The 14,829-nt window shown below is 42.6% G+C and overlaps 1 protein-coding gene across 2 annotated transcripts in view; it reads left to right on the forward strand.

The window, feature by feature from the left end:
- The first annotated feature begins 10,289 nt into the window (after positions 1-10,289).
- LOC112115861 (serine/threonine-protein kinase Nek7) overlaps positions 10,290-14,829 on the forward strand; it is a 129,228-nt gene continuing 124,688 nt past the window's right edge. The window contains exon 1 of one of the 2 annotated variants that reach the window (XM_026655469.2): positions 10,290-10,419. The gene's annotated coding sequence lies outside the window, so the exon portion shown is untranslated. Of the gene's footprint in view, positions 10,420-10,830; positions 10,877-14,829 lie in introns of those variants that run through there. The other variant, XM_026655470.1, reaches the window with a different exon arrangement.

A 14,829-nucleotide genomic window follows, 5' to 3' on the forward strand; every position in this document is an offset into this window, starting at 1 on the left:
AAAGTTACATGGTCAGCCAAGTGGATGGAATATGTACTGACCACATTGCTCCTGCAGCATACCTGCCATCTAATCAATAGAGCAAAACTGGCATCAGCTCCTTGGGAATTAAACTGTTGTATCCAGGGCTTGAAATGCAATGTCATAATAAGTTCTTCTAGGAAGAGCAGCAGTTGGGAAAACAAAACTATATGCTGGAGTATGGAGAAACTCCCCTGCTCTGATGTCATTTAAAGAGAGTTTGCAACAACCCTGAAGTTCCACTTTAGTGTCCATTCAGTTTGTGCAACTTCTAAATAATCATAAATTGTAATAATTGCTGATATGAGTAATGCCTATTTCATGCCAGGCTTCATATCAGACATACCCTGTGTCAATACTGCAGAATGGAATCCTCTCCTAGCTTTTGCTGTTTGACTTTCCTAATGAATAAGGTATGTTTTATTTTTTAGGCCCTATCAGTGATTGTTCTTCTGAAAGAATGTCATTTATATTTTGTTTGGACTACTGCATTAGAATTCAAACTGAAAATAAAAAGTACTTTTCAAAAAGTATAGCCATCCTTTGTGTACATTTTCTGTACTTCACCTTATGAATAGCAAGCCTGATGAACATTACTATATTATGGAGGCACCAGTTGCAACTTTATAGTAAAAATCTCAGTACCTCCTTAATTGAAAGCAGGACTAAAATCCTTTTTCACATTTATTGACTGACTTTAGTTCCAAATTTAAAATAAATTCAGTGACAGCTGAATTATTCATGTAATTTTAAAAGAATATGTATTTTTGAAAAAGAAACATAAAAATTATCCCTTGGTGAAATTTTGCCATGATATTCTCATGGGTTTTGGGTTCTTCTGGCTCAGTGATTCTCAGCCTTTTCCATTTTGGAATCCCCTTCCCCTTAACTATATTGGAAATGGAATAGTGGCAATGCATGACCCTCTGAAACCTGCTGTAACTCCCCTGGGAGCTGCAACACCTCAGGCTAAATAACCTGGTTTTAGTTAAATAGTTGTTCTCCCAAAGAGAGAATATATATATCTGACAGAGGCCACTTTTAAAGTTAAACACAAAAAGATTTCCTTTTTCCTCATAAGTGAATTGGTCTCTGTAAACTGGTTGGCAGATATAAGCCCTGGGGAAGGTAGAGTAAAGCCCCATTCCCCAGGGCTAGCTTTATAAACACAAAACAAAACAAAACCAACTCAGAACCCTTGATCATAGTCAGTAGCAGCCTTTCTAAATTTCTGCAAGCTGGGAAGGAAGGGACACAATCTTCCCTCTGGGTAGCCACACCTACAGCTGCTTTCCTGGGCTTTTATAGCCTAGACCTAGATCATCCATATGCTAGGCCAGGGACTTAACTTGTAACCCTTCAGGAGAGTCTTTATGCCTTGTCAGTCTCCTATAACAAAAGCTGATAGAGCAGCTTAGATCCATCACCTTCTTCCTTTTTCCAATGTTCCATTGGTCAGCTGCCTCTGTAACAGAGCTGCAAGTTCCCAGTCTCTTACTTGGGCTTCAACACACTCCCTTTTCCTCCTCTGTCCCAACCACTAGTAGTAATAAAGGTCCGAGAGAGGACAACTACAAGTCCAAGTTTTCAGAAACCCAGGTTTTGCACCTCTGGTCCAGAAGCAGCTGCTCCCTCTAACTTCTTATAGTTCATTCTAAGGGATCCTGTGGCTGATGGAAACTAAGGAGATATGTTGGACTGTGGCTGACCTGCTGTGCTTAACTACTGTGTGAGGGGAAGGCTGTCAAAAGTGTCAGAGGCAAGTTTATAAGAAAGGGCTGAAGGTGCATAGCTGAGTAGGGGTGAGCCTGCCTAACTTGCTGCCCTCTACTCCCATGATTCACTGCCTTTTACTCTCCCACACCTCTACCCCCACATTAATTAGTGGGTTTTTTAAATTTTTATTTTCCTTTATTTGTCACTGAGTTCATTTTATAGAACAATAATGCAGTCTGGATTAAGGAGGAACCTGGATGTGGGCCCAGGGCATGGGTAAGGGAGAAATGAATCAGGGGGAGCAGCACAGAGCTTAGTAGTGGAGCTGGGGAGCCAAGCTGGAAGGTAAGGCTAAGCAGTGGAGCCCCTCACTTATCCTATAATGGTGATGCCTACTCATCCCAAGTCTTGGTGTGAGGCCCAGTTTCCTAGACTCAATGAGTAACACTGTTCTTTAGTTCCATGCTAGCCCTCTTCTGCCCACCCCACAATCCTCACTCCAAATAGAAAAATACTTTTTTCTTTATTTTTGTTATCATAGTTATAGCCTTAGGCACCCTTGAGCTCTGACCATAATTATGAGTTATACATTCACATTTTTTAATGACCAATAAAGGATTGATGTAGCTTTCATAAATTTTGCATAAATCTGTATGCTGTTTTATACAGGTGCATGTGAGTAAGGTAGAGCAGCAGATGGCTAAGGGTGGCTGTAAGATTTTTCTGTAATATTTAGGAAAATGTATGTGCACGAGTGATCACTATTAGTAACTGTTCTAAATTTGGTATTCATTGTAGAAATTACAGAATTGAAATAGCTAAAAGGTGTTGGCGTCACTAGGCATAGCTACCAGGTAACTCGGGGGGGGTGTGTGTGTGTGGAAGGCCATAAGTGCCGATGAAACCCCCCTGCTCTGGGTCTAAGTGAGCCACAGTAACTCCATCTTGTGAACTTTAACCCGCCTCCATGCTAACAGCCTAAATGCTGAAGCAGAATATGTAACGGTCAGCTTTTTTAGCAGACAGCTGCAGTTTCACTCACACTAGCAGAAGCAGTAGTGATAAGAAGGGGGAGAGGGGGAGGGGGAAAGTCTACTACGTCTTAGCTTGCAAGGCCAAAGATAAACATGCGGACGAGAACTTTTCTAACATGCCACAATGTACTGCCTGCTGTAACTGCTGTCAGGAAGGGAGGGGTAGAGGGGGAAACAGAACAAAGGCTTGCACACAAACAGCTTGGAATATAAAATGGGAAACTTGCTTGTATTTGTTGCGCTTCTGATTTGAGACATGCTGGTCTCCTGAGTGCCTTTTCGAGATCTCGAATAAATTTGGTTTGCTTCTCCACCCTGGTGTGTCTATTGGTGCGACGCACACCAGGCAACGAACTCCCTGTTGCCCCCTCGGGCCCTCTGGGCCGGCAACAAAGGCATAAACCCTCACAAAGGGGAGAGGAGTTATTTAGGGCAGTGTGTGTGGTGGTTAAATAGGAGTTATGGGATGAAATTAAGAAAGTGTAAATATAGGCTGAATACCAGGAACAATGCCCTGACAGTGAAACTTACTAGGTAGTGGAATAGTCTCTCAAGGGAAGTGATGGAAGATCTGAGACTTGGGGTATTTTAAAATTAGTGGATAAAGCACTAGGAAATATCCAATAGGGTATATTTTTTTCATGGCCAGGAAGATGGACGCGTAGACCTAAGTGGTCTCTTCCATCTCTAGTTTCTATGATGTGCGAACAGCATGTGAGTGATTGTCCTTTAACAGGATGAAGGATGGAATATAGGAGTAGGAAGGTTCCATGGCAGTTGGAAATGACCGTTGGGAGCGATAGTTGGATTTGGACAGCTGAAGAGAGAAGCTGAAAATTGATGAAAGTTTAGTGATGTCCACAGAAACCCCTAGAGGAGAGAAAAATAGGGAGAGTCAGGGAGGGAGAGTGAATAGGAGTCTGGGTAAAGTGTGTGAGCAGTGCAGTAAGACAGAGAGGGCGAAAGACAAAACCCACAGGGTCAGGGAAAAGGGAGAGAAAAGACAGGCAAAGGGAGAAAAGCAGTGAGAACCCCCCTGGAACAGGACAAGTGACCTCCAGGTTATTCTCTTTTGAGTGCACCCAGCCTTGGGAGGATTTGAATTGCTGCCTGACGTGTCTCAGTCTCTCCTGGTGGTTATGAGCAGCTGATTTTCTGTCTGGGCAAAGCTGGAAAGGATTTTGTATCAGTAGCGTCTGGAAATGATAGCCATTGTTGTTGCTTTTAGCTGCAGACAACTGATGTTTGCCTACTCAATGTCCCATGGTCTCCTGTGGTCCAAATTGAGAGAAATTCCTCCTTTTTTCATCACAGTTACTACAGATACATGGTGGCTTGCCTGACTAAATTTCCAGTTGCAGACTAGGCTTTTGATTGGTAGAGGGGGGAAAATCTTCAGGGGAGATTATATTTATTGTAAGTAACTTCTTGAAATTTGTCTGTTGGATCTGTAGTGTTTTCATGGTATAATCTGAGGAAAAAAACTGAGATACTCTGCCCCTTATAGGAAAAATTGGTAATAGAGAACTTCTGGCCTAGTAAATTGTTTTGGGGAGAATTGATTTTCTGAGGGATTAGGGTCATAGAGTTTGGATGGTACCTTTTTAAAGTTAGCTCTGGAAATAAAAAGGTTAAGGATCTTTCCTATGAATCCTCACCCTTTGGGGAGTTATCCCTACTGCTTGCTGGGAAAGGTGATCCCTGAAATGAAAAATTCTTCTCTTCCATCTTGATGCCAAGCTATTCTTTGTAAGATATTTTAAAATAATCTTTCACCCTTGAAGGGTATTTCTCCAGTTAGTGGATGTTATGTCTAACTTCCAGTTCCATAGTTAGAATTGTCACCTTGTTGCTGTGTTTAAGGCTGTTTCTCTGGCTGACAAAATCAAATGATATAATGCTATATTGAATAGCAAATTTGCTGAATTATTAATAAATCTGGCAACTCGGGAGAAGTGAGACTGTTCAGCATAGATTTATTAATTTCCTCAGGGCCTTTGTTAGAGGTCTCACTACATATACTGCATAAATAGTAGATCTCAAAGCTTAAGAGCTTGCCTCAGGTGAAGAAGATGGTATATTTTTGTGAGAAGAGGCGCATGAACAAACTTTATTTAAATACTGAGAAGCTTATTACCCCAAATTTCCCATTCACCTTGGAACAAACTTGATTCAAGTCAAACCTTAACCGATAAAGGAAAAATTTCAATTACTTCTTCCAGAGCTGTAAAGAGACTTTGTTTTGGAGAAATAAAATTTCTGTTTCAAGATTTGTAGTAGAGGATCAGAAAGACTTGATGGAAATTCTGGTTTAAGATACCTTTCAGAGATGTCGTCCTTATTTGGTAGAGAGAGACATTTTCTTTTTTCCTTCAAGCCAGATTTAAAAAACCCACAACCCTCTAGATGGATGGGAATACATTTCCTTGGATAAACTACCTGAATCCAACACAGTTCATGGATTGGGAACTCTGATGAACATTCATTAAGAATCATTCTATATACGTTCTCAAATTGTATGTATGTATTTGTCTTTGATTTGGAGAGCCATTTGAAAGTTAGTTTAGAAAGTTTGTATTTCTTACATGTAAATGAGCATATTTGATACAGAAGTGCTTTTTACCAGTTGTATAGTCACCTTTCTAAACTCATTTTGTGTTTTCTTTCTGAGTCTTTGGTCTCTAAGAGCAAAATCCTGCTCTATTTTCTGTTTCTTGGGATGGCTGGTTCTCTTCACAGTTAAAGCAGCCTCAGTAGTTTTCAGAACCCTCCATGTGAATTCAGTGAATTCTGTCTTTCATAGCTCAATTGTGTAAGTACTGAGCAGTCTGGTCTCTATCCAGCAAAGCATTTAAACATGTGCTTAACTTGAAGCATGTGAGTCGTTCTATTGACTAAGCATATGCTTAAGTGCTTTGAGGGATTGAGGTCAGACTGCTTAATGCCTTGCAAGATAGTGTCCCTGGAGTACAATCCAATCCAGAGTGTGTGAAGTTATTTATAAGGAACTGAGAGTGAAACTCTATTTAGAGTGAGGTAAAATGAAATGATGAAAATGGTAAAAGAGCAGCCTCCTTGGTGCACATGTCATTTGTGCCTACAAATGACACCTGCCATTAAACCACAGGTAGAAACCTGGCTGCTTTATGCCTTTCACTACTTGATCAGCTAATTGGAGGACCAAGCAATCTGATTTATACCAATTCATTTTGTGAGCACAAACTGTTTGAGAAAGAAAAAGCTGGACCTTGGACCTTCTAAAAATTCATCTTTAAGTCTTAATTTTTTAAAAATGAGACTTGCAAGAGAATTTTAAAAACACACAACTTCTTTATAGCCTGAAAGGTTTATTTGTGTATTAAAGTTTTTTCTGCTCACTTTGTAGCTTAAAAATATCAAGAATGTAAAATTTAGTGTTTTCTTGGAGTACTAGTGATTAAATGTTTGCTGTGATTTATTAACACTTTAGTTGAAGGGTGAGGATGTTGAATCTTCAACAGTCTTCCTTTATTTAAAGTATTAATTAGTTATTGAAGTTAAATAGGTAATAACAAAAATAAACAGTGCAAGGCCCAGATTCTGCAAAGACTTATACAGGTGTTTAACTTTACACACTGTGAACAGTTCTATTGAAGTCAATGGGACTAATCACTTGGGTAAATTTAAGCACATGTATTTTGCAGTATTGGGGCCTTAAACAGTCTGATTAAAAATTCCTTCTCTTCAAAGTTCAACTTTCACTTAACTCTTAGTGTCACTTTTTTAAGACAAATCCTAAATATCTAATATAGAAAATGAGCATCACCCTTTATTGTTGGGGGGGAAAAATGAGTATTCATATATCATTGACAAAATGGCAAAAATCCCCCCCCCCCCCCCCCCTTTGGACTTTAAAGCACTAGAACATAAACATGTAAGGATAACCTAAGGCCAGCCAATCCTGCGGACACTTTTGTCTAAGGGGCAAGAACAAGAAACAGTGGAATGGCCAGAAGGAAACATGAAGTATCTGAAGATGCACCTAAGGTTTTGTGAATATAACTGACCATCAAGTTCTGCTGTCAGCTCTTCTACTGGAGGTAATGAGTAATTATCAGGAAAGATCATTCGGGTCATTGTCCAGTTGATAAATAAACAACATAGCTGACCACAAGAAATCCAGAGGGTGTCACCAGAATATTCTATATTTATTTGTATATACAATAGGCACACTTGAAGTTCATTCTCTTTTGGCAGATTCTACTAGTTTGAGCCATATTCTTCATACTTAAAATGGGAAATATCACTGGAACAGTTACCAACTCTACAAATACGAGTGTAAAGTATATATATTGTGTATATTTGTGTTTACATACACAAATGCACAATTGGTGCTGATATCACATAGATAACATTTATTATGCACCTTTGACTAAGTCATCTTCACTCTGCTGCTAATCCATCGCAGCCAAGACTACTTCTAACATTCCAAACCTATCAAAAACTTTAAGTGGTTCTCTTTTTAAAAAACAGTTCACTAGAGAAACACTACTTTTCTTTCTACAAAACAGGAACTTCACCAACATTACACAGGATAGTTGTCAAACTAAAGTATCAGTAGTGTCAAAATAGGAGTGTTTGCCAATTTGGTTTGCGTCCATGCAAAGGCTGATGGTATACAAATCCTACTGAAAGGCTGCCTATTGGATCAGGCCCCTCAGGCAAGTTCACACAAAACTGCTGGGTGTGTGTGTGGACAGAGGACCTCCCTCATAACTTTTAGCCAAGCGATAGGGTACTCACTCAAGAACCCCCCAATTTAAGTCCCCCACCCCCTTATTGAAGAGGAGAAGGGATTTGAAGAGGCACCTGCTACCTTTCAGGTGCATAACCTAGCCACTGAGCTATGGAATATGCTGGTTTAGGGCTTCCTCAAACTTGCCTAATGAGGAAGTTGTTCCAGATTAAATACGTTAGTAATTAAATATTTGGCCAGTGAACATTAGAATGACTGTATAGCTTAGTGGTTAGGACACTCCTTTGAGATGTGGCCAATCCCTGTTCAAATCCCTTCTACAGTTCAGGAGAGGGGACGAGAACCAGGAGTCTCACTTCCTGTGAGTTCACACTAGGCTAACGATTATAAAGGAAGTCCTTCCCCAACTTCATAGCTATTTTGTGTGAGCTATTATAGACTGCTTCTGATCAGGTCCCTGCAATACTTTCCCAGGTATCTGGCTGGCTGGTGGGTCTCACCCACATGCTCAGGGTCTAACTGACTACCATCTTCTTCCAGCTCAGACTGGAAGAAATCTTGAGGGGTTTTTTTGCCTTCCTCTGCAGTGCAGGGCATGGATCCCTTGCTGGTTTGAAATACAGTAAACAATGGATTCTCTGTAATTTGCAATTTTTAAATCAAGATTTCAGTAACTCAGCCTACTACAGAAGTGGGTGGATGAGGTTCTGTGGCCTGCAATGTGCAGGAGGTCAGACTAGATGATCACAATTGCCCTTTCTGGACATAAAATCTATGTGACTCAGGCGGTCTGTGATTTGCTCTGAGGCTTAGGCAGGAGATAGGTGCCTGGACACCTACAGTGAGGCAGCAATGCACATGCCTAGAGACAAAAACTTAGGTGCCATGTGAGTATAATCATGTACAGGGTTAGATGGCAGCTGACTGGGAGTTTTTTGGATCACGGTGGTTCCTAAAAATGGGACTCAGGCACCTAAGCACCTTTGTGGATTGCACCCTCATGCCATTTCTTGAATTTTAGATTAATAAGTGATTTTTAAGGATAATATGCTAGTCCCTAATTCGTCTTCTGGAATGAAAGCTGACAGTAGAGGGAGACAGAAAATTCCCACATAGAACTCTCTTTTCTTTCCCTGTCAGGTGCGGCTGCAGCTCCATGTACTGGGAGAGAACACTGAGTATGTTTACACTGCAGTTAGACAACTGCGGCTGGCCTGGCTGACTTGGGCTTGTAGGACTTCAGCTAAACATCTACACCACAATTAAACAGTCCCTTAGCCTGAGTCAGCTGGCATGTTTTTTAATTGAATTGTAGACATACCCACTGAGAATCTCAAACTCTTTAGGCTAGCAGCAGCTCCTCCTGTTGCTTACACTTCAGTGGTTCATGCCTCTTGAGTCCTCATTTCAGCATTCAGAGAGGATCAGGATCTGGAGGGAGAGCTTCTCCCTCTCTCCAGAAAGAGAAGAGGCTACTCTCTTCTGTACTTTTTAGGGAAGCTGTTCTTATTTTTAATTCCTAAACACAGGTTTAAATTCAATTCTTTCCCACTATGCTACTGCTAGAAACATGCCATTAGAAAGCCAGGAATATTCTGTTTGCTGGTAGGAGGCTTTCATTTTTATCTCTAATGGATTATGGTTAGTTCTCAAGGGAACCATGACCAGCTAACATTTTTAAACACCACTGTCTAACCTAGGTGCTTAGTTGTGTTTAAAAGCATGTTAATTATCATGTGCTAGCTGACATGTTCGCTAAAGATACTTCCTTTTCCTACACTAGACAGGAACAAAGTCAGGTAGATGGCTGATCTAATAAAAGGTTCCCCCTATAGACCCATGGTCTGCTTTTCGGAAATCCTGGGCTCTTATTGCTCTGATTTACTTCAATAAGAGCTCAAAGTGCTGAGCCCCTTTCACCTCTGTCAGGGGAGCTGCTGTATATTTTGTAGTGCCTAGAAATCCTTGGCATGGGTTAGGCCTCTGTGGTAGGCAATGTACCACCACATAAAAGTAAGTTCCTGCCTGGGAGAGTTTACAATCTCTAGTAAACTCCACTGCATAGAGGAAGAAGGTAGCTGGTTGAGAATACACTGGCTTGTGCATGGATGAACTATCCACTTCTTTTTATGAGCTGGTCCTGGACCAGTTAATTTTTAAGCGCACTGCAATTCCAAGAACTAGCTAGGCTGTTACGAATTGCTAAAGCCCCGCTGAAGAGTTTGCTAACATAACCGGAGCTGGAATGGCCGCAGCAGCACCCAGCATCTGATCTGGGTTCAAAAACATGGCTGCAGATTGGCCCTAGGTTCTTCACAGCGTAGCAGCCAGTTTTTGTCCCGTCCAAAGCAGCGTAGCACCCAGGCACGTTGTTTCTGACAGGCACCGGCCTGGCCACAGCAGCAGGCGCTCCCAAGTCTACAGGGATGGGGGCCAGAACACCGCCTCCGATCCGTCTTTAGGCTCTGCGAGTCAGGCCAAACTCCTGCCGCAACAGCAGTTGTGGGGACCCAGCGGCTCCGCTGCGCGCGGCCCTGCCTCCCCAGGGCGATCTTGGCCTCCCAGCAACACACGCGGCTGGGCGAGCACACGACGCGATCGGGCGCCCGGGCCGCTCAGCGCCAGGAGGACGGGGTGGGGGCCCGCGCTGAGGAGGAGCCCGGAGCCGGCCCCGCCTCTCTCCCCTCGGGGATGCCGGGATGTTTACAGTCCTGGCAGCAGCAGCAGGCTGGGCTGCTACCGCCGCGGCCGCTCGGTTCGCGCACGGGGAGCCCCGCAGCGAGCGTCCGGCGCGGCCCGGCCCGGCCCTGACTCGGCTCCTGGGTGCGGATCTCTCCGCGGAGGCAGCGAGGCCGGCTCCGGGCCCCCGGCGCGAGGAGGAGGAGGAGGAGGAGGGAGACCGAGGGCTCTCTGGTGAGGCATGGGGGAAGGAAGGGGCCGCGGCGCCTAGACCGCCACTGTCGGCAGCTGTGGCCGTAACCAAGAAACTCCCTCTCCCTTCCCTGCAGGCAGCTACCTCACACAGGGCAGCCGCGGCGTGAGGACGATCCCACCTCCCGCCTGGCCCCATTGGCCCCCATCACTAGTGTTCCGGCCCCCATTGGCTGCAGCTGCTGCCGCTCCGCCCGAGCGGGGGGTGGGGAGAGTGTGTGCGTGCGTGTGTCCTAAGCCTGACTCCTGTGCAGAGTTTCACTCGGAGGAGGGGGCGGCGGCACGTGCTTAGTGCCTGGGGGCGCCGAGTCCTGGTTCCCTTCCTGGTCTGGGCCGCGGGGCTCTGAAGCCCCTGCCGCGTGCTCGGCAACACCTGCCCGTGCCCTTAGCAGCAGCAGCAGCAGTGCGGAGGCAGCAGTCTCGGCCGGTGCTCGTTCTGGTGGGGGTCGTTTGTATGTAGGGACGCTGCGCTTCGGGCTGGGCGTTATTTTAAGGGGTCTCTTTTCCTGGAGCTACAGGGTTTAAAGGCGGATTTGCTTGGTCTTTGGCTGAGAGGGCTGCAGAAAACAGTCCACAGATAATAGAGGCGGCTTAGGCCTCCAAGAGCTTTAACGTCAAGAAATTTCATTGCTTAAGTTGGGGCTAAAGCCATCTTTCGAAGCTAGCTTATTCGTGGCAGGACTTGTTTGAATACCTTTCTGTTTTGCTGCGGATGGTGGGGGAGTTCTGTCCCTCAACCGGAGAAAATGTGGCATAGGGTTTTTGTTTAAGAAAAAATAAGGTAATCCTGTTGATGGGGTCTGTTGCACCTCGTTTTACATCTTGTGATTTAGTCATTCTTTGGCTCTGAACATGCAAACACTTTTACACATGCATATCTTTACAGGGCCTTTATAGGTTATCCTCATCCTCCTTTCTCTCTTAATATCTTTTCATGTCATTTTTAAAGTTAAAACTAAAACTGAAACTTCTTCCCTTTCAAAAATGATATATTTTATGTTTTCGTTTGTCGTTATTGTGAAACTTTTTATGGCACATCTGGTGTTTTTTCCATATTGAATAGATGTTCCAGTCTTGGCAGGGCTTTGGAGCTGTGCTCCAGCTCCACTCCAGCTCCAGGCAAAAATCTGCAGTTTCACTGCTCCGGAGCTGCTCCAGCTCCGGGCTCCGATCTAAAGCCCTGCTTGTAGGTGGTCTGGAGCTCAAATAGTGCAAGGAAATTTTTTGGTCAATATAGGCTCAATTCTGTAAGTATGTCTATGCTACAGACTATGTCAACATAATTTATGTCGCTCAGGGATGTGAATAAACCATCCTCCATCCTGAATGACATAAGTTACACCAACATAAGGTCTCCCACTGACATATGCTCTCCTGCTGACACAGCTTCTGCCATTCCCAGAGGTGGTTTTATTATGCTGATGGGAGAGCTCTCTTCCATCGGCATAGAGCGTCTTCACTAGATGTGCTGCAGCGGTGCAGCTGCATTGATACTGTACAGCTATGCTGCTGTATGTGTAGACATGCTCTTAGTGGAGTTGCTACAACATCCTGCTTCCATGTTAGTGCTATACTCAGTCGTGCTTTGTGAGTATGCATTCCAGAGTTTGATTCTGCTTCAAGCAGCTGTGCATTATGGATGATTTTGCAGAGCTTTCAGGGATCTTACGGTGATTCAGCCAAGTGTGGGAAGAAACTATTATAACTTCTGCAGTCCTCTCCAGGGAAAATCCTGTGATTATTTGCGACTTATCCTCAAATTCCTGCAGGACCTACAGCTATTTGGGGGCTGTTTCTTGAGTATGAAATTATCTAATACTGTATAGATTAATGATCTGGAAATATATGGATCAGTAATGACTTTGTGGATCAGTTGCCAAAAGAAGTTGGTCACTGTGGAAGCAGCATGTAGCCACAGGCCATGTATGTGTACTGGGAAGTGTATACAAGTAGGTTGCTTCTGGACAGGTTGACCCTAGGCCAGTGGAAATTAGATGGCCAAAGAGGCCATTCTTGCATTGGCTGGGGCATTGTGGGCAGCCTTTGGAGGACTGATTTGCCACTTCTGTTGTAACATGACACTGACCACATATGGGCAGCAGAATGATTCAGCTGACATGATTCCGGCTCAGTTGAGCTTAACTTTAGGGGTAAGTGTAAAGATAGTCAATATGAGTCATAGCACAGCTAAGATACTGTTGAAGGACTTCTTTTGTTTGGATTACATGGTGTTTTAGAATCATGAGGAAGAGATCTGTGATTAGACATGAATTATTTCTCTAGTGAAGATAAGCTTTCTTTGATAGATGTTAAACGTGAGACAACTGTGATTTCAGTAATATAATCATGATTTTGTAGTTAAAAAGTTAATCATTTTAAGTGCCATTATCTAGCACTGTTTAAACAGTACACATACAGTTATGTAAGGGAAAGTAACAGTACGTTGTTTATAATTCAAAAGATAATACTATGATAACCTCTGTTCCTATGCTAAGGAACTGTATTTACTTAATTTTGTTAGACCAGCAGCTTTGGCTTGTTATTGAGCGTAGGAGGCAGTTTACTGACCGTTCACTTTATTTGACATTCAGGAGCTTGCACTTAAATGTGTTGACCATATTTGTAGGTTTTTTTTGAAAAAAAAAGATCCAAGTCTTATAATTTAATAATTTGATTTTTTTAGATCCATTGGATTAATTTATATTTGTATCCTATTCATGGTCTAAGGTGCATACATTTGACTGTCATTGAGATGCTAGTGATAAGATCTGAATTTCTTTCCCTGAGGGATGTTTGCTCTTGCATCTTTTTTGGTGTTTGGCAGATGTTTCAATTGGATGCTTCAGAAAATTTTGATTCTTTATAGGAAAAAAGATAAACCTGTTTTTAAGCTCAGGTAATGTTTTTAAGATCAGGTAAACTTCAGTTCCCAGTTTTTCCAAAATAGTTTGTCTCAGAAAATATCTGGTATTAATGAGGAACACAAGAGGGTTATTTTCTTTTAAATACTTCGTTTTATTGGTTCCTGTACAAATGACTGCAGTGGATAGTTATAATAGTTGAAATTCATACAAAAACAAGGGGAAAAAAAGTAGTAGTAGAAAAATGCATTGGATTCTCTTGTTCAGATTCTCATTCTGTGGATTTTGCTGTGGTGTCTGAGCACCTTCCAGAAGTTGACTAAAAGATCTAGTGTTTGTCACCTGTGGTTCCCTTTTCTTCTTCTTTTCATCTCCCCAGGAAGAATAATTTGTGTGGTTTTTTTTTTTTTTTTTTTTTTTTTTTTTTTTGCTATGTGCTTTATTTATTCAAGGCAAGGTTGGGTGTGCACCCCATTTAGAAAAAGGCACAAGGTTTGAGGTGGTAAGCTGCAGGAATGGGTGAATGCATAGGTTAAAGTACATTGTTTTCACATAACATAGACAAGTTTTGTGGGACTTGTTTCTCTGGAGGCTCTTTTCTATATATATGCTCTGGTCATTGTATCTGGAAAAGGTCCTGTCAGTCAAGATTATGCTATAGAGTTGTAATTAGATGTTTCAATTCATTAGTCTTGTCACCAAATTTTAAAATTAGAGGTTGGCTTTTATGTATCTAACAATAATATGGTATGTCTAAGGGTAGTTCCTGCCTTTTGAATTATCATTTGCCTCCTCTTAGCTCATTTGTAAAATCTAGTTGATCGAGTAAAATGTATCATCTGTCCAGCATCTCTTTTTGAGGGCTTGTCTTCACTACTGGCTAAATTGGTGCTGCTGCGATCGATGCAGCGGGCATTGATTTAGCGGGTCTGGTGAAGATGCAGTAAGTCAATGGGAGAGCTCTCTCCTGTTGACCTCAGTACTGCATGTCCCCGAGAGGCAGAAGCTATGTCGATGGGAGAGCGTCTCCTGTCAACATAGCACAGTATAGACACTGCTGTAAGTCGATCTAAGCTACGTTGAATTAAGTTACGTATCTTGAGGCCTGAGTAACTTATTTCACTGTACATATTTAAAGCCTGAATCAGCTTCATTTGTCCTTTGTTTCCTTCATCCAGTGGGTCTACTGAATATGGAGAGCTGGAGTGTCTGTTCCTCTTTAGACCCCTGAGGAACTGAATAGAAGGTAAATGGAAATGGAGGAAAATGTCCTCCTCCTTAGCAAATACTCAGGATTTTCACACCAGTGGGGCTCTCAAGAATTGCAGGGACAAGTGAGTGTGTGTGTGTGTGTTTTTAGTCTCCCCCGCCCCCAAGTGAGATCCCCATGACTCTACATATTATAAAGCTCTCTAAAGAAATGGTACAAGCTTCTGTTATGCATGTATTCAGAATAGGTGCGTTTATCTATTATATTGGATTGGAACACCTTTTTTAAATAGTTACCATTTTTAATGCACGTAAATATTCA

This window comes from Terrapene carolina, unplaced genomic scaffold, assembly GCF_002925995.2.
Source record: "Terrapene carolina triunguis isolate 2854851 unplaced genomic scaffold, T_m_triunguis-2.0 Scaffold210, whole genome shotgun sequence".
Lineage (NCBI taxonomy): Eukaryota > Metazoa > Chordata > Testudines > Emydidae > Terrapene > Terrapene triunguis.